This window comes from Mustela putorius, unplaced genomic scaffold, assembly GCF_011764305.1.
Source record: "Mustela putorius furo isolate JIRA1106 unplaced genomic scaffold, ASM1176430v1.1 tig00000145_pilon_pilon_pilon, whole genome shotgun sequence".
In the NCBI taxonomy this organism is placed as follows: Eukaryota; Metazoa; Chordata; class Mammalia; order Carnivora; family Mustelidae; genus Mustela; species Mustela putorius.
Genome location: NW_025421294.1, coordinates 34,805,093 through 34,825,822, shown reverse-complemented (window position 1 = coordinate 34,825,822; position 20,730 = coordinate 34,805,093).

Here is a 20,730-nt window from a genome sequence, read left to right as displayed (position 1 = left end):
CCTATCACTGCCATGGCAGAAAGCACAGCAGTAGCCAGCCAGCCCTCAGCCATCAGTACCTTCAGCGACTGCCTCAGCAGCAGAAGACCACCTCACCCGAGATGACACCCTGTCTCCAGGGCTTCCAAGGCCTTCTGCCCCAACCCAGAACAACTCTAAAAGATCATACTCACCTTCAGGACTCACTGTAGGGTAGAAGCTGAGGCCTCAATCAGCGGATGTGGCAACCTGACTTCTCTCTCTGCTCAATCCTGTTTCTGTCTCTTCCCCTCCACAAGTGTTGATTCTAAGAATAATTCTTAATAAATACCCCCACGTGCTGAGTTCTGTCACAGTGTCTGCTTTCTGAGAACCCAACCTGTTATATACAGTTGGTACCAAAAGTAGCTCAGGAAAGCAGACACCAGGATGGGAGTTTAGAGCTGAATCACCTGCCAACCAGCTGGCTGAGTGATGAACTAGGAGGGAAGACTAGTGACAGGGGATCCATTAACAGGTGTGATATATTTAAGAAACATGGAGGAATCGGTAACTATGAGGACAATCGAACTGCGTAGCTATCGCTAAACCTCATTGAACCAGAAAAATATAACCAAGAGCCAAGTAAGATTAATCAGTAATTTAAAGTTTAATGGGAAAGCCCTTCTGCTGGAGTTTAGAGAGGCTGTCATCTCCTGCCACGGAAGGGCAGAAAAACATGAAAACTCATCCTAGGCTCAACTCCAGCCAAGACAGTTCTGCCCTGCCAAGGGAGACTGCACTCCCTCCTCACCTGGGACTGCACAGGCCTCTCCATACAGAAGATATGTCCTACACTATGTAAGGCCAGAGCTCCCTCCAGAGGCCTGTGTTGCACATAGGGGCCCAGAGGACATACTGCTTACCAGGATGTCAGGGGGGCAACTGGTGAATGGTCCCAGCATCACTTGGGGGTTCAAGGATGGCTCTTCTCTCTAGGCTGGGGCTGGCAGTAGAAGATGCCATCACACACCAGCTCACTCATTGCGGTGGGGAGGAGAGGGCCTTGAAAACATGGGAGCCACCTGAAGGCAGGAAGATCTAACTTCATGATGAGCAATCAGATGGAGGAACAGTCAGGAGAGCCTGACCTATGGAGGGTCATGGAGTTCGACCATGGCATCCCTAGGAGCAACACAGATGAGCAACCTGTTGAAAACAGGTTGTAGCATGCTCCTGGCTCTGGCTGAGACAGAGTGCCCAATCGGGAGACACCAGGGGATCATGTGCCAGAACTGCCCATGAGTGGGGTCTGGCAGACCCACGAAGTCAGAAAGTGGGTACATCCTGAGTTGAACAGGAGCAGGACTTGGGTTCACCAACAAGCTGTACAGCAGGGAGAAAGACCCATGTCATCCACCATTACTGACCTGGCCTCCCCAGCTCACACAAATGGCCCCACCAGGGAGCCTGGGCCATTAGCTGCAGAGGGGGACAAAACCTTAAATTGGTTTGGGCCATTATGTGGCAGCCTTCCACCCTGAAAATGCCAGGAATAGAGACATGTTCCAGACAGAGCTTGCCCTTCCATGCCCACAGCTTCCAACTCGAGGGCATACGAAAACTTGGATCCACAGGCACTTGATTCCATATAACATCACGTCAGGCCAAACCACCCAACTTATGGCAATAGCCCAGGAGGTAGGAGAGTGGGCTGCCATCGTGCACCCCATTACCCAGAAGCTGCCGGCTGGATGGAGCAGTGTAACAGCCTGCTGAGACAAGCTGAAAAGCCACCTCAGAAACAATACATCATGAGGTTTGGGTATCATCCTCCAAGATGTAGTATCACTTTAAATCAAATACGTTCTATGTCATCGTGTCCCCAGTGGGTGGGAAACACAGGCCTAAGAAACAAGGGGAGGAAGCCGAAGGGGCCTACCTTACCGTTATTCCCAGTGACCTATGTAGTCTCTCCATCCCTCAATTCTGAGTTCTGTGGGCGCCCTGTTCCCAAAGGGAGGTTACTTTTGCCAGTGGACATAGGAAAAGTCCCTTAAACTCTAGGGTACAGGTGCCTCCTTGGCACTTCGGGCTCCTTGTGTCAGGGAACTGGCAAACAAGGAGAGTCGCCATCTTGGTCCGAGCAATTGAACCTGATGATCATCAGAAGGAAGTCACACTTGGGTTGGACAGGGAAGAATATGGTGACATGTAGGTGATCCCCTTGCATGCCTCTTGGTGCTGCCTTGCTCATTTTGATGATAAATTGACAAATGCAGCCACTGGGCCTGAAATGGGCATGGTGACCAGGGACTCAGTCCCCACAGAGATGTCACCTGAGAGTGGCAGGGATCTCTCATGGCTAATGGAGGAGGAAGCTGAAGGACGTTGGTCGCCACCCTGATACCGTAAAAGCTGCAGTGGGGAAGGGTGCTGTAGTTCATTCACTAGCCTTCCTTCTCAAGTTCCCTCCAAGAGCAGCCTCTCCCAGGAGAAGCCCAAGGAGTAGCCTGTGAGGCTCCACCCAGAAGCCCAAGGAGTAGCTGTAAGGATCCACCCACGTGCCCCTGCAGGCACAAAGGACTTACTCCCACTGCTGCTGGGTGTGCTGCTGGCAGATGGTCACCAGCCCCTCATGCTCCATTCCTGGAGTGGCCTATATACAATGACAGATCAACAGAAGGTTCAGAGGTCCAGCCATTTTGCCTCAACTCAGAACAGGCCCAAAGGGCCATCCTATCCTCAGAACTCCGTGCAGGGCCAGCCGAGCTTCTGTGAAGACAGCATCAGAGGTCAGCTATCTCCTCTGCCCAATCCTGTATCTGTCCCCAGTATCAAAGATATTCATCTCAAGATCATTTCCTAGTAACCCCCTACATACTGTGTCGCAGAGACCAGCCAGACCATACATTGCCCTCGAGTGGCAAAGACAAGCTGAGAACCCACTGCTGTCCTCATCCAAAGGTCAGCCATGCTCCTTCCTCTACAGCTTCACTGGCCCCTTTACCGAGAGGTCCCGAAAGTCAGCCCCAGAAGGGGAGACACAGAGCAAGCCTTCTGATGGAATTCCCTGCTCTGGTCCTATTACCTAAGCTGCTCCAGAGGGACTGGTGGCATTGCCCAGTCCCCACTCCTGGGATGGTGATGTCCAGCCTCAGTTTCCCCAACTCTGAAATGGGACCAATAAGGATGCACCTATGCCAGTACACCAGTGCTGGATGACAGGGGTCTGTCTACCTGCCACGAGCTTCACAGCGTGCACCTCTGCAAGGCTCCTGGTGCGCAGACACCTCTGCGGGAACACGACCATTAGTATTCAGGAGCGGCTGAGCTAATTAGCCTCGCTGCTGATGCAACAGGAATTCACAGCCAGCAACTGGCCTGTGAGGGGAGGATGAGGCTGGAACATCTCATTTTGACAAATGGCTTTTGTTTATCCACGACTGGCAAACAAACGCTTCACGACGTGTGGCTAATCACCTAAAAATAACAGCACATATGTTCCCTCTAAGGAGTGTTCCTTGCTAACAAGCGCAGTGGTGGTGGGGTGCTGGGGTGTGGGGGGCACAAGATCTGCTCTCCTTTCCCTGCCCCCACAGCCCCATGAGAGGCCGAAGGCTCTGGACAAGCATCTTTTGACTCCCCATATCCAGCCTGGCACCCAGTCCCATCAGTCCCCCGCTCTTCTGGGGCCCCGGCTCCAGCCCGCAACTGCTGTCCTGGGGTCAGGACTACTTCTTGGCAAGACTGGCACCCCCGTGTCCTCACTGCCCTCCCAGCTCCACGCTGCTCCAGATTTAACTCACAGACCTGGCACAGAACTCCCCTGCTTAGAACCCTCCCTGGCCTCTGGTCCTCAAGGCTGGGCCAACCTCATTTTCCACACCAATTTGGCCTTGCCATTGGCACTCAACCGTCCTGGCACCCTGAGCACACCCCAAAATCTCAAGCCTCAGGCCTTTGCAGGTGGCTGGATTAGGGCTGCTCCCACTACACTTCACCTTGGCACTCTCAGCCAGGCATACCCCTTTCCATGACATCAATATTGGCGACAAACAAGGGTCTTCTCCCAGAAGCCCAGGACCACGTGTCCAACCACATACTGGATGACCCCTCCTGGTTTCAGAGTTGGTATCTTAACATGTCCAGACATAAACGTGCACACTCACACACATGCACATATCTCCTGCCATGATCTCAGTATTTCCAGTTGCTCAGGTCAAAAGCCAGTGAGTCTTCTTTGACTCCTCTCTTTCTCTGCCACCCTGCAGCCAACTTACTAGCAAATGGGATCCCCTCCATCTTCCAAACATGTCTGGCGCCCCCTCAGCACTTCCATACCGGCCCCCATCTCTCACTTCCCATGAGCCCCCCAGCTTCTGACCCTGCCTACTGCATCACAGCGCAGCACCCAAAGGATCCCTTTAAAACTGGTCACATCCTGTCCCTGCTCTGCTCCAAATCCTCCAGCGCCTTCTATCTCAAAGTCAAGCCAAAGTCTTATAGAGAGAGCCCAACACTAGGGTGGCTAAATTTAGCAAATGAAAATACAGGACACCCAGTTAAACATGAATTTCAGAGAAATGCAGTTTTGCATGGTTCCTATTTCTACCAAAAACATTATTTGTTGATGTGAAATTCAAATTTAACTGGGCGTTCTGTATTTGTCCAGCAGCCAAATGCACAGGCCCGCCCCTGCTCCCCCCTACCTGCACGCCCACCACCCTCCCTGTAGTTCTGGTCTCCTGGCTTCTCGCAGGGCCCGGCAAGGTTCTTCCACCTCAGGGACTGTGCGCCGTGTTCCCTCTGCCTACAGTTTCCCCCAAACCTCCATCTGCTCACTCCCTTGCCTCCTCCAGGCTTCTACTCAAGTGACACCCATCACCAATCCCTAGCCTGAGCACTGGATACCAAACAGCAAGAACTGTCCCTGCTCTGCTTTGCCTTTCCCCCCAGCACTGTCACCCCCCACCAGAAAGTCATTCCCTTGAAAGCAGAGGTGTGTCTGTTTTGTTCACAACTGTATCCCCACACTTAGAACACTGCCTTGCATGTAGTAGGTGTCAATAAAATGTTTTTCATTAATGATGTCCCCCCGGTCCCACCCCCAGGCTACGTGGCAACATCTCTAACTGCAGGGACAGCTCCACATCCCCTCCTCTGAAAGGCCCTCCTTGACACACATGTGCCCCCAGGCAGAGGACGTCGCCCCTCACCAGACTCCCAGGGGTTGGGCTGCCCATGGCCACAGTATAACCTAGCCCATCCCAGCTGATATCACCCCCACAGCACCAGAGAACTGTAGGTGTGTGGCCACATTTCCTAAATAAAAAGAAAAAAAAAACGTTTTTAATACAAAAACAACAAGGGCGCCTGGGTTGCTCAGTGGGTTAAAGCCTCTGCCTTCAGCTCAGGTTGTGGTCTCAGGGTCCTGGGATCGAGCCCCGCATCGGGCTCTCTGCTCAGCGGGGAGCTTCCACCTCCTGCTTCCTCCTCTCTCTCTGCCCGCTGCTCTGCCTACCTGTGATCTCTGTCTGTCATATAAATAAATAAAATCTTAAAAACAACAACAATACCACAGTGATGGAGATTAGCAATGTGTTAAGGAGGACCATAAGACAGGAGGTTTGAAATCAGAATGTCTGGACAAAATCCAAGCGGCAGGATCCCTGAAATCAACAGCCCTCCTTACCCAAATTCATGGCCATGGTCTCTCCCTTTACTGGCACCCCCACTCAACTGGGGGACCCGCCAAGGTGGGAATCATGTCCCATTCACCATTTTATTCCCAGCACCAAGTCAACGGCAGCCCAGGAGAAACACTGGGTAAATGTATGAGTGAATGAATGAATGGAGTGAATATTTGAGTGAAGAAATGAACAACTTAGAAAACAGTTCTATTTCTCAGGCTCCCAGTGGAGGCTGGTTTGACTCCCATTGTCCCCAAAGTCACAAGGCATTGCTGTTTAGCATCGCTAATAAACAATCTTGAAAGAGAAGCAAAAAAGGAGATGAGGAATATGGCATCCCTTCCCTCTGGTTCACAGTCGACAAAGCACATCCACGAGCCTCTCACCAGCCCTGAAGGATTGCTGTTACTACCTCCTGGTTCAGAAGAGGAGACAGGCCCAAAGAGATGGAGCAATTTACAGAAGGCCACACCATGAGAGGTGCAACAGGAATTCACAGCCAGCAACTGGCCTGGGGCCCGGCCACCACACAGCGCTGCCTCTCCAACTGGACTGTGGTTACAATGGCCCATCGGGGAAGAGGTAGTATAGCCCCACTGAATTCTTTGTTGGACAGTCCAGGGCAAGAGGAGTCGGACAGCACAGGAGGGCAGACCCTGCCCAAGTTAGAGTCGATTTGCTCCTCCCTTCCCACAAGGGATCTTGGGGACCTGGCCTAGCTCTCCTCCCCCCACATTGGCACTGTTCCCTCTCTTCCTCTTAGCACGGTTCCCTTGCCCACAGCAACTTCTAAGCCATCCCTACACAGGCGCCTGCCCTGAATCATTGCATTTGCCTCAAAACTTTTTGGATATTAATGTCATTCTGCACTAATGAGTCCAGCCCACTTGGTCCCAGCTGGAGCCTCGGATGTCTGCTGATTAATTGGTACAGAGCTCTTGACAGAGAGAGAGAGCACAAGCCACAAGCAGGGGAACTGGAAGGCAGAGGGAGAAGCAGGCTCCCTGCTGAGCAAGCTGCCCAATGCAGGACCCAATCCCAGGACCCGGTGATCATGACCTGAGCCGAAGGCAGACGCTTAACAACTGAGCCATCCAGGGGTCCTGAGAGTAAACACACTTCTACCTGAGTAGCAGTAAGGACTGAATGAGCTAATGAAGATGGGCTGCTTGGCCTGGCAGGACCCAACAGGACCAAACCCTCAATAATGGTAGATACTATCACCACGTCCAGCAACAGTCAACTGGTCAAGCCTGCGGGGCACCACACAGCCTCCGAAAAGGATGCATACATGGCCCAGGGTATGCCTGTGTCAAAATGCCTCTGCACCATACCTCCTTGATGGATTCTTATCTCCAATTTGCAGAAGGGGTGGCCAAGCCTCAGAGAAGGGGCTGGCTTTGTCCTAGGTCACAGAGGAAGTAAACAACCATGCTTGGAATTGAAGGCAAGGAAGACCTGCCTCAGAATGCAGACACTTTCCTCTTTGCTACAATTCCAGCACATCGAATTTAAAAAATTAATTTATTAAAGTCTTGAGCCTGCAGGCATTTCACTGATTTCTGTCCATATGATCATGATGTTCTACTGCCGCAGATAATCACTTTTAAGGCAGATATTAATGCCTGTCCTATGCTTCCCACATGGCTGATGGGCAGATCAAAGGAACTAATGGCTACGTGAAGGCTTTGGGAACAGGAAAGTGCTGGCGTATGTGCGCATTCTGGGACGTGCGTGGCTTGGCTTAACATTAAATAGTCATTCAAATGCTCTGGTTTCTCTTCAGATTGTATAAATATTTCGCCTTTTACATTAAATAGTCATTCATTCATTCATTCATTCATTCAGCATTCCTAAAGCCTAAAGATACAAATTCCAGGCTTAGAAGACAAAGCGGTAAACGGAAGAGGTAATACCCTGCCTTTCTGCAGCTGACATCACCGTGGAGGAGACAGACAGTAGGCAAGCAGAAACAAGCATTACAGAAGAAAATAAAGCAGGATAAGGACACTGGGGAATGAGGCTCTTTTGCCTACAGTATCATGGAAGGTCTCTCTGGTGAGATTTAAACAAAGTAAGGAGGTAAATCATGATTCCAAGGGGAAACTTTCCAGACAAAGGAAACAGCAAGTGCAGTGGCCCTGGGGCTGGAGCAGTCCTTTGGTGTTCGAGAAACAGTAAGGCCAGTGTGGCTGGAGTGAGAGGAAGGTGACAAAGGAAAGGGGTACAGTTGAGACAGCAAATGATGGGGGCCTTGCAGGCCATCATAAGAACTTCAGAATTTATACCTTTCAACTAGAAGAATCTAGCATATCACTTTCTCACTTGTATTATTTGCATGCCCTCTACCTTCCAACAATGTCCCGTTTCTGACTAGATAAAACCAAACTCCTTGGCATGGCATTCAAGGCCTTCCAGAGTCCCAGCCCCTGTATAACTTTCCAGACTCCAATCTCTTTGCTCCCTGCCCCACCCCTCAACCCTCCATCCTTGAACCTCTGTGCCTTTGCCCATGGAGTTCCCCCACCACCCGGCTTCACTCAGGCCAACACTTAAATACTCGGTGAGTACCCACTAGGTGCCGGGCACTATGGAGGTGCTGGGCAAACTATTGGGAACAAAACTGTCTGTCTCTGCTCTTCCGGCATCTAGCAGAGAAGACAAACACTAACGGGAAAATGTGGGGACATGAGTAGGTGATTTCCATGAGCTCTGGAGCCATAGCTACAGCTAATAGGGCAGTTAGCAAGCTCCTCTAGGTTCTACCCAGCATAGAGGTGGTGGTGGCCAGGGAGACCCAATAATGACTAGGAGTCAGCCCAGCAGAGGTGTGAAAAAGAATGACCCACCTCCCAGCACCCCCAGGGAGCCGCACATGGGACGTCTGCAAGAGGAGAGAGGAAAAGGCAGGCCTCACACTACCCTAGGGGCCCACTCAGGACTTTATACTGAGGCCTGTACAGGGTTCAGCTGCCAAGGACACACTCCCTACTTCCCACCTACCATATCCTCTGCTGCCCCAGCTTCCTCGGGGCACCTGAGCCGGCCGGGAATAGAGCTTGGCAAACAGGCAGTGCCTGCCTGGCTCAGTGCTGGGTAAACAGGACTCTGCCCAGCACCTGCGGCCTCCACTCAGCCCGCAGCTGCACAGGGATAAATATTTGCCAACAGCCCCATCTCGCCTAATGAGTGTTTGGGCATCTGCCAGGCAGCCTGGCCCAAGGGAGCCTGGCAAGGAGGGGGCCAGCCCTGCAGGACCCCAGCACCTCACTCCCTCGGGCCCTGCAGTTCAGGACCCAGACCCAGAAGGCTCACAGCCAAGGTATCCCTGAAGGTCTTCACCAGCTTGTCAGTGGGATTTCCAGGGGGCCTGAGGCCTGGAAGCCAAAGAAAGTGAATGACCCTGAGAAGGGCATCCCAAGACCTGGCCACAGAGTAGCAGCCAAGGCCCTCCACCCTTCTTACTCATTCTCTTCCCCCTCCTCTGTCCAAATATAATAAATACATGCTAAGAATATATTACTTCTCTATCAGGTAGCTGGAGAGAGTAACTGTACACTTCCCTTGGTGCCTTTTGGATATTTTTGCCTCACGCATATTAATGGTAGTCAAATTAAAGGCAGTCAAATAAGGAAACAAAATTGTAAAGTAATGCATGTTCAGAATTTTAAAAAATCTAATTGTAAAGAAGAGTTACTACATTGACAGTAAATGTCCCTTGATTCTTTATTCCTACTTTCCAACTGAACTTCACTTTAATTTTGGTAAGATTTCATTTTTGTTTCAACACAAACAGCATCGTGCCACACATCCTGTTCTCCCCTACCAATATGGTATACCCCAGACACCTTTCCACACCCACATGTCCAGGGCCGCCTCATTCTTCTTAGCAGCAGCTGAAATTTATTCCATAGTTTGGGTGTACTGTGATTCATTTAGACAGTACCCCTTTTTTAAAGAGTATTTATTTATGTAGAGATCAAGTGTGTGCTAGTGGGGGAGGGGCAGAAGGAGAGGGAGAGAATCTTAAGCACACTCTGTGCTTAGCACAGACCCTGATGTGGATCTCAATCCCACAACACTGAGATGGAAACCAAGAGTCAGACACTTAATTGAGCCACCCAGGCGCCCATGACAGTTCCCTTTTCTATGGGCATTTGTTTTCAGTTTTTGCTGTTACAATACTGCACTGAGCAAGTCTCTTACTTGCATCTTTGCATATTTGTTGGTGTCTACCTGTAGAATAAATTCCAAATAGAATAAATTTGTTGGTGTTTACCTGTCAACAGACATTGTCAACTTACCCTCCAAAGAGACATGTGCCAGCTCATGAAAGTGTCTGTTTCCCCATCCCCAGGGGTTAGGCAACATTTAGCTCTTTGACAAACTCATGAGAGAGAAATAGATCTCGTTTTTATTTGTGTTTCTTAATAACTAGTGAGGTTGGGCGTCTTTCAGGTGTGCATTTGTTGTATTTCCTGTGAACTGCCTCTTCATATACTTTATACACTTTTTTGTGGGGGTGTTCTGTCTTTGCTTCATTTCAATAATGTTTGAGCACCTACTCTGTAGTGGATATTGTGTTCAATAACCTCTCATGAAACTTAGAATAAATTCTGTCCATACTTGAGTGGGCACTAGAGGCAATGAAGAGTTCCCCTACAGGGTACACCCAAGAGAAAAGACAGTCACCAAGCCTTGAATCTTCCTTACCAGTAAAATAGAAAAATATAGTAATTCTTCTCTGCTAATGAAAAAAAGCACAAAATAGTTTGTATAAGATAGAGTAATTTCAGGTGTGACTGAAAGAAAATCAATCGAAAGTGGCCTAAACAGAAAAAAGGAAATGTATTGGCTCATGTGACTAAAAGCTCAGGTTTCAGGCATGGTTGGATCCCGGTGCTCAAACAATATTGTCAAATATCATCTGTATCTCTATATCTTTCAACTCTGTTTTCCGTGTTAATTCTCAAGCTAGATGTATTAAGATGGCCTTGGAAACCTGAGACATACCCTAGTGGTTCAACAACCCATGAAGAGAGACTATTTTCCAGTAGTTCCAGCAAAAATCCAGGGATTAGTTTTGATTGATCCTGACTGGGTCATATTTCCATCATCAAGCTAATCAATGATGCCTGAGTAGATTACATGGATTAGCCCTGATGAGAGATGAGGATGAATCCCACATGAAGCATATGGCCTGAGTATGATGGGGAAATTCAACAGCCATTACTAACAAGGCAGGCTAAAATTACAGATATCCCTACACCAGATTCTAGCCCTACTTCATCTATGTGCTGTTGGACAAGTCACTGCTCCTCTCTGACTCATCTGTAGGATTCAGAGATCAAACTCAATCACCAACTTTTATATCTGTTATAGTAGCAGCAATTTTTACTTTTCAACTAATAATATATGGACCCCAAAATAGGAGAGATAAGAGCTATGTTTTCTTAGAAACTTTATTTAATCCTATATTAGGGTAGGCCAGGATTTGTTGTAATATCAACCCCCAACACCTCACTGGCTTAACACACAAAGTCTTGCTTCTTATTCATGTAACCATTCCACGAAGTTCAGGAAGCTCTTCGTGGCAGATCCCTAGCTCCCCCAGTCAGTGACCCACTATCCCACTATCTTGGGATTCTGCAGTAATAAAGTCCTCACACCCCTATAGAAGGAAAAAAGAGGATACACCACTTCTGCCCACATCCTGGTGGCCCTCAGCACCCAGTCACATGCCTCCATTCAAATGCAAGGGACTCACGGAAATATAATCTTCCTCTAGCAGTAAAAGACATGAGTTTTGGTATTGCTTGCCACAAACTCTATACCATTGACTTATTATAAGGTCAGTCACTGAGAACAATAAGATTTTTTTTTAGTGGATCAAAAAGAAAAGGAAGTTTTTTTAAAAAAGAGTAGGAAATTAGGTATTACGATGACAGATGCAATCATGTTTCAACCTCAGCAATGACTTTTTAAAGCCCTACTCTCTCTTTTTTTTTTAAAGATTATATTTATTTATTTGAGAGAGAATGAGTGAGAGAGAGCATGAGAGAGGAGAAGGTCAGAGGGAGAAGCAGACTCCCCAAAGAGCTGGGAGCCTGATGCGGGACTTGATCCTGGAAGTCTGGGATCATGACCTGAGCCCAAGGCAGTTGCTCAACCAACTGAGCCACCCAGGCGCCCCCCCCCCACTCTTTTTTAAGTGGTAACTATGAAGATAATCCCTGGTTACAATGAAAAGGAGTTGGACATCGCAGTGGTATTTAAAAATTTGCTTTGTAATTTCAGTATTCTTTTCAATTACAAACAGAAATAAAAGGAGAAACTTTAGGGTCAAGCCTATACATACCTCAGTTAACAGATAACTTAAGAAACTATACTGGTCATCTCCAAGATGTTAATATTAAGCATGCCTCATATCTGAGGCTCTTGCTGCATTTATTACAATGTTTAAACAGTTAAACATATTTAAAATGTGAAGTTCAAGTGTGTTTGCAGAGGCCTCTGCTTTGGAGAGCACAGTGATGGGTGACTTCTGAGGGTTACAATCAGTCTGCTCGGGTGGTGCCCTACTGGGTGTCCTCAGGCAAGACATTTTACTTCACTAGTTGTTGGTTTTTTCATCTGTTGGAGGGATGGCTTAGCAAACTCAATGGACCTGACCAGAGAAATAGAAATTTTAAAAAAACAAAGTACGGGGCGTCCAGGTTGCTCAGTCGGTTAAGTGTCTGCTTTCGGCTCAGGTCGCGAGCCGGGGATCCTGGAATCAAGTCCCACATTGGGCTCCCTGTTCAGCAGGAAGTCTGCTTCCCCCTCTCCCTCTGCCTCTGTCCGTAGCTTGTGCTCTCTCTCTCACTCACTCTCTCTCTCAAATAAGTAAATAAAATCTTAGAAAGGAAGGAAGGAAGGGAGGTAGGAAGGGAGGGAGGAGGGACAAGGTATAGCACTGTAACACACGGACATCTGGGACTCGGTCGGTTGCCTATAATTTAGCAATGCACAAAGAGCATTCAGTTGAAGCATAGGAAATTCCTGTTGTTATTGTTTTTTTAAAGATTTATTTATTTATTTGACAGAGATCACAACTAGGCAGAGAGGCAGGCAGAGAGAGAGGAGGACCAGGCTCTCCGCTAAGCAGAGCCTTCAGCTCAGGTCATGATCCCAGGGTCCTGGGATTGAGCCCCACATCGCATTGGGCTCTCTGCTCAGCAGGGAGCCTGTTCCCCGTCCCCCCACCCTGCCCGGCTCTGCTGGACTCTCTGCCTGCTTGTGATCTCTGTCAAATAAATAAAATAAAATCTTTAAAAAACACACACACACACAAACTGAGATTTTTCACATGAAAAACATATTTCTGGTCTCTCTTTAGAAAAAAATGTCTTGCTGAGCAAACATAGGAGAAAATCTTTATGATCATGGGCTAGGCAAAGATTTCTTAGCTATAACACTAAAACAATGACTCGAATAAAGTTGGTAAATTGGACATCATGAAAAGAATTTCTGCTCTTCAAAAGACACTTAAGAGAATATAAAGACCACATGCTTGGGAGAGTTTGTTTGCAAATCTCGTAACTGCCTTAGAACAATCTCTATCCAGACCATAGAGAGAACCCTCAAGTCTTTAAGGCCACATATTATATGATTCCATTTATATGAAATGTCCGGAAGAGGTGAGTCCATAGAGACAGAAAGTAAATTTGTGGTTGCTTAGGCCAGGGGGAAGGGGGATATTGTGGGTAGCTGTGGGGTGATAACTAAAAGGTATATATAGTTTGAGGTGATGAAAATGTTTTTAAAATTGACTATGAAGATGGTTGCATATTCTTTGGATATACTAAAAATCGCTGAATTGTATACTTTAAATGAGTGAATTTATGGCATACCTTTCTTCCCCCTTTTCCTGGAATGCTCTCCCTCCTGATGGCCATGCGATGGTCCCCTTCATTCAGGTCTTGACCTGAATGACCTTCTCCTCATTCATACTCTCTCTCACTGTCTCTCTCTCTCTCAAATAAATAAATAAAATGTTTTTAAAAAATATTTGTTGAGTAAATGAATCCCAATTTTACAAATAAGGAAATGAAGTCCCACAAAGAGTCAGTGGCAGAGCCAGGATATAGTCCCAAAGCTCATCACTTTGACTTTAAAGGATGTTCTTTTCACCTTTCATTTAGGATCAAATGGAGGAGGCCTCAGAGCACATGCTTTGGAATCAGAAAGACCTCAGGTTAAGTTAGTGCTTCTTTATCATTTTGGATCAGTGATCTTTGAGGATCTGTTGAAAGTTTTAGGCCCTTCACTCTGAAGAAGGGACAGAAGTGCAAATGTAACCACTTTGCAGATGACTGCAAGAAGCTCTTGGATCCTCTGCAGTAGCCTTCCTGAGCTTCCTAGCTTGTGTCTCTGGACAAGTCCCCTCAGCCCTCTGAGCCCCAGTCACCGTACTGAGGTGGGGATGGTGAGGCTGACCTCACGGGGTTGACGGCGGATCCGAGGACATCAGCACGATCATCTGCTGATCAAGTACTGTCCCTGTGCAATGACGCTAACCTACCCAAGCCGCTGTGTGACAAGCAGGGAAGACGGACTGGACTCAAGAGACCTTGTCCCAGCCTGTGAAACTCTGAGGTCCTTATTTTCTATGAGCCTTGGCTGTGCCCACCAGGAAAATGAGATTATTGCTCATTTAACAGACTGGATCAAATGAAATAGTGAAAGCCCTCAGGAAACGCTAAAGTCCTGGAAACATTTCCCAAGATATACCCAGTGAGTGCCACAAATTGTTTTACTGTTTCAATTTCAGCTACAGAAAGCATTCTACAGACCCAGGCCTAAGGAGTTCGAGGATAATTCGGGCAAATCCCATTATGCCAAATCCTCTCACAGTGCCACTTTCCCGTGTAGAAAGCTCCCCTCACCGAGGGATTACAGCCAAGTGGACTCACCTCTGCCTCCCACTGGCCTAGCACTGGCACACTGCAGGCACTCCTTACCAAAAACTTCCATCCACAATCCCAAGAAAAAGGTTTGGAGGAAGGAGGTGTCCACAAGGGAGGTCTTGAGCTGGTTATCAGCCTGCATGTGCGGAGGGGTGGCCGTATATCAGATACCCGAAGACTGCTGTGTGTGGACCGGGATGCCCCAAAAGTGTTAGCCGCTGTAATGTGCTCGTCCAAAGAACCGCGCAGAGCACACGGTGACAATGAGGGGAAACAGGGCCACTGCAGTGCGCTGGCCCCTGATGCCCAACTAGAGGCTGAAGCCCCAGTTAGAAAGTAGGAAGAAGAGCTGGATTCGGGAAAGGCACGCAGTGTCCACTACTCTGCGAACTGCAGAGCTGGCAGACAAGACAGAGGCGCGGAGGTACTTGGTGCCTTTAATCCCAGAGCCTTGCTGGAGATGTATGGTGCTAACTGGCCAGCTTCTGGGTTTCCCCCCACAGATGGCCTACCTTTCTGTTCTTCTGGTCTGCTAACACAGTCATCATCCAGCCCATAGTTTTGATGCTGTCATATCCTCTCCCATTCTCTAGTCATTGTGAGTGAATAGCCCTTAAAGCTTTCTTTGTCACTGCAGAGGCCTATGGTGAGGGAGCTTCATTCTTTCAAGTCAGTGTCTCCACGGGGTAAAGAATGTGTCTGTCAAATGATAGCTGTGCTGTGTTATACTATCCTAAGGGGGTAAACAACATGGTTGTCAGCTCCACTTAAAAAAATAAAAATCCGGGCGCCTGGGTGGCTCAGTGGGTTGGGCTGCTGCCTTCGGCTCAGGTCATGATCTCAGGGTCCTGGGATCGAGTCCCGCATCGGGCTCTCTGCTCGGCGGGGAGCCTGCTTCCTCCTCTCTCTCTCTCTGCCTACTTGTGATCTCTCTCTGTCAAATAAATAAATAAAATCTTAAAAAAAAAAAAAAATCCTTGGGGCGCCTGGGTGGCTCAGTGGGTTAAGCCGCTGCCTTCGGCTCGGGTCATGATCTCAGGGTCCTGGGATCGAGTCCCGCATCGGGCTCTCTGCTTGGCGGGGAGCCTGCTTCCCTTCCTCTCTCTCTCTGCCTGCCTCTCTGTCTACTTGTGATCTCTCTCTGTCAAATAAATAAATAAAAATCTTTAAAAAAATAAAAAAAAATAAAAATCCTATGAAAGGATGTGATTGGCCTGGTTTAGGTCACATGCTCCCCTATGACCCCATCACTGTGGCCAAGGAGAGGGCACAACTGCCTGCCAGACATGGACCCCACCTTGGACAGCAGCAGGTGCTGGGGTGTGTAGACAAAATAACAGGAAACCTCCATCATATCTATAAGGCAGAGTTGTTGCAAGAAAATACCTAAAGTTTCCTTTTTTCCTTTGGCATCCAATTTGTCTTCAGTTCCTTTTTTTTCCCCCCAAGCCATTCCCACCCTCACCCAGCCCTCCAGCTCCAAATCTGCCAAGCTGAAGAGCAGGTCCTAGGAAAACAAAACAAAACAAAACAAAAAACCCACAGGTGAGTTCTAAGCAGGCTCTGGCTCCCCTGTGCATATCTCTCTTGTTTGAAAAAAGTAAATCAAAGCAGAAGGCGCTTGAGTGAGCCACCATGTCCCTGAGACTTGGATTCATCAGTTATCAGGTAGAGTCAGTAACCACCCCTAACTCAGAAAGTCCTTGTGATATGAACTGAACTGACACATGTGAAATGGGCTCAGAACGTACAGTAGCTACTTAGTAAGTGTCCATCTATAGTTTTAAAAGCCCAGTCAAAAGGCAATCTCACTAAAAATAATTGTCCAAGAACATGTAAAACCTCCCCAAGAGCCAAGAAAAGACCACATCACCCTCTTTCCAGGGAGCACCTGTCCCTTGGTATCACCCTCTAGTACCCTCACCTGCAATTCTGCACACCCAGGCTGAGTCCCCTCCACCCCAGTTTCTGAGAGTTCAGATCTGCACATTCCCCTCCCAAACCACCCTCCCCACCCTCCAGTCATCTGTGCTGCCCAGCCCGGCAAGCTGTCTGTCTCTCTAACACCTCACCTTCCTTATTATTTTATTTCCCCACTTTCCTCACTCAGAGAAGGGTGGGAGCAGGAAGAATCACACAAGGCAGGAGACCCTGAGACCAGATGGACGCAGCCCCTGCCCCCTGGTGCCATGCCCCTACCCACAGCTCCCACTAGCTCACCTCTGGCCTTCCAGTGTCCCCTTTGCTCCCCATGTCCTCCCATCACTCCCACACTGAGCAGCCGGTGCTTTCCAGTCCCCACTACTTTCCCCTCCCCCTCTGCCCAAGAAGGCTCACAAAGCCAGGCCAATTTCTAGACCTGCAGGTCCACAGCTCTGGCAAAAAGCCCAATTCTCCTGCCTGGCAGGAGTCGTTAGCTAGAAGATACTCTGAAGTGGGTTGACGGGCAGTGTAGTAGGAAGACCACTCACTGAGATTCCTGACCCTCTGCAAGTTTCAGGCTCACTAGCTCTGTGACCTTGAAATTATGCTCTCTGAGCCCACCTATTTAGCTTCTCCCAATACATACTTCTTTTTTTTTTTTTTTAAGATTTTATTTATTTATTTGACAGAGAGAGATCACAAGTAGGCAGAGAGGCAGGCAGAGAGAGAGGAGGAAGCAGGCTCCCCGCTGAGCAGAGAGCCCGATGTGGGACTTGATCCCAGGACCCTGAGATCATGACCTGAGCCGAAGGCAGCGGCTTAACCCACCGAGCCACCCAGGCGCCCTCCCAATACATACTTCTAAAAATACAATAACACCAACCCTTACTTCATGTGACTCTGTTTCCCCTCCTGGGAACTATGAGGGCAGCACAGTGAGTGGGGATGAGACTTAACCCTTCTTAGACTGTGTGATGTTGGACAAGTCCCTTTGCCTTTCTGTGGCTAGGTGCCTTCATCTGTCAAATGGAATGATCTGACACCCGCCTCACAGGCTTGCTCTGAGAAGCAAGACAATCACAGGAAAATAGGAACGTACTTTGTCAAGCTGTTGGTTGTCACAGAGGAAGGTTTCTTCGAAGATGGATTTTGAAAACAAAATAATGGAATAAAAAGGTAATGAACATTTCTGCTTCCAGCAAGTTGGAATAATGGAACAGATTTAACCTCCCATCTGACAGCAACAACAACAAAACAGTGAAAATATGAAACAACCATTTTCAAGACAGTGGATATAAAGCAACAAAGGATAATGACCCTTGTGGGAGCAAATGAATGAAGTGAGCCCTCCAGTTGCCTTACCTCACTGCCTGGAGGGCGAGTCTAGGCTGTGACTCAGGGAGCAGGGAGACACCGGTTGGCAGATAATTGCACTGAGGAGACAAAGCTGAGAGCTGGGAGACACTTGGGGTCCACAGGATGAAGCACAGATGCCAGAGAGGAGTGAGCCCATGAGGAAAACTCTGGAAGCCCCTGGAGCCTGTGGCAGAGCACTGAGCCATGCATGTGAGTGTGTGAGGAGACCTGCTGAGGCCGGAAAGCACTGGCTCTCTGACAGCGCTAGAGGGACAGCTGTGGGTCCTTGCACAGGCTGGGAACAGTGCCTGCTCCTACCATCCGGTCTGTAAAGCCTCAAGCTTCAGAGTCTGGGTAGAACACTCTCAGTCCTACCTTCATAACGAGGAACGATTAGCCCTTCACTAACATGCACTCTGGTCCTGTGTAGTAATCTTGAAAGATACAAACAATAAACTGTTTTCAAGTAATTAAACTGCTTTCCAAAGTAAAGCTCGAGACTTTTGGTAAAAATATTAAAATAGCCAGCAACCAACAAAGTAAAATTCACAATGTTTGACATCCAATAAAAGATTTATAGGCATGGAAAGAAGCAGGAAAATATGACCCACAATGAGAAAAATCAATCAAAATCAATCTAGAACTGACACAATGTTAGAATAAGCAAATAAGGACATTTAAAAAATTACTATATTTTAATATATATTATATATATTACATTAGTACTTTATAATAGTCAGTATTATGTTAAAATATATATATTTATACTTATGTATTTATATGTAATATAATAAACACAAAATATAACATAATGTATTTGATATAGTATATTTATTTTCTTAATATTCCATATTTTTACAAAGTTAACTAGGGACATGGAAAACATATTTTTTAAATATATTTTTAAAAGGCCCTAATTTTTAAAAATGGAAACTATAATATCTAATGAAAAATACACTGTATGAGATTAAGAGAAAATCAGTCATTACAGAAGCAAATATTAGTGAACTTAAGGATACAGAAATAGAAACTATCCAAAAATAAAACATACAAAGAAAAAATAATATTTTGAAAGATTTTGATTTTAAGTAATCTCTACACCCAACATGAGGCTTGAACTCACAACATCAAGATCTGGAGTCACATGCTTCTCTGATTGAGCCAGCCAGGTACCCCAAAAAACTAATTTTAAATAATGAAATAGTGTCAGTGAACTATGGAACAATTTTAAATTATGATATATACACACGTATATGCATATGTACATATTTATATGTGCAACTGGAATTCCTAAAGAAGACAGGGATGGACAGAAAGCTATTTGAAGAAACAACAACCAAAATATTCTAAATTTGAAGAAAACACACAGATTCAAGAAGCTCAACAAACTCCCAAGAACAAGAAACATCAAGAAAACTATACCAGGACACATCATAATAAAACTGCTCAAAATCAGTAAGTGAGAAAATCTGAATACAGAGAAAAAAAGCACATAACCTATAGGAAACCAAAGATAAGAACAGACTTCTCATCAGAAACAATGCAATCAAGAAGACAGACAATGGACAACATATTTAAAGTACTAAAGGAAAAACTGTAAACCTAGGGATATATCACCGTGTTACTGGGTTGGACTACTCAATATTATTAACGGTCAATTCTCCCCAAATGGATGCATATAGTCAACACAGTCCAAATCAAAATATCAGGAAGATTTTATATAAATTGACAAACTAATTCCAAAATTCATACAGAATTGCAAAGGAGCTAGAATTCTCACACACACATGCACGTACACACACAACTCTGAAAAAGAAAGTTGAAGGGCTAAGACCACCTGATTTCAAAAATTATTGCATTATTCAAGACAGCATGGTATTGGCATCAAAGTAGCCACAAAGATGAGTAGAACAGAAAAGAGTCAAGAAATACACCCACACATACACGGGTTTTTGACAAAGGTGCAAAGGGAATACAATAAAGATAGCCTTCTTGACAAATGATCCTGGAACAACCGGATATTCATATGCAAAAAAAAATTGTCGATCCATACTTGTTATCATCTACAAAAATAACTCATAAATGGATTACACAGAGAAAAACAAATACTATATGATCTTCCTTGTATGTGCAATCTAAAAAAACAAAAACAAAAACAAAAAAACTGAGCCTGGGGGACTCAGTCAGTTGAGCATCTGCCTTCAGCTCAGGTCATGATCCCGAAGTCCTGGGATCGAGCCCCACATCAGGCTCCTTGCTCAGCGGGCAGTCTGTTTCTCCTTCTCCCTCTACCCCTCCCCCGAGTGTGCATGCTCTCTCTCTCCCTCATAATTAAAATCTAAAAAAAATTTAAAATACACAGACACACAAGCTCATAGATACAGAGAAAAGATTGGTAGCGGCCAGAGACAGGGTAGGGTGGACTAAGAGGGCAAATGGAGTCAAAAGATACAAACTTCCAGTTATACGATACCTACGTCATTGGAATGTAACATACAGCATGGTGACCAGAGTTAATAATTTTATATTGCATATGTGAAAGTTGCTAAGAGAGTAAATCTTAAAAGTTTTCAACACACACACAAAAATGTTGTTGTAACTATGGTGAGGGATGTTAACCAGACTTACTGTAGTGAACATGTCATAACACATACGGATATCAAGTCATTATGTTGCACACATGGGGCCAATGTAATCTTGTATGTCAGTTATATCTCAGTTTTTATTTATTTTTTTTTTAAGATTTTATTTATTTATTTGACAGAGAGATCACAAGTAGGAAGAGAGGCAGGCAGAGAGAGAGAGGAGGAAGCAGGCTCCCCGCTGAGCAGAGACCCCCAACGCGGGACTCA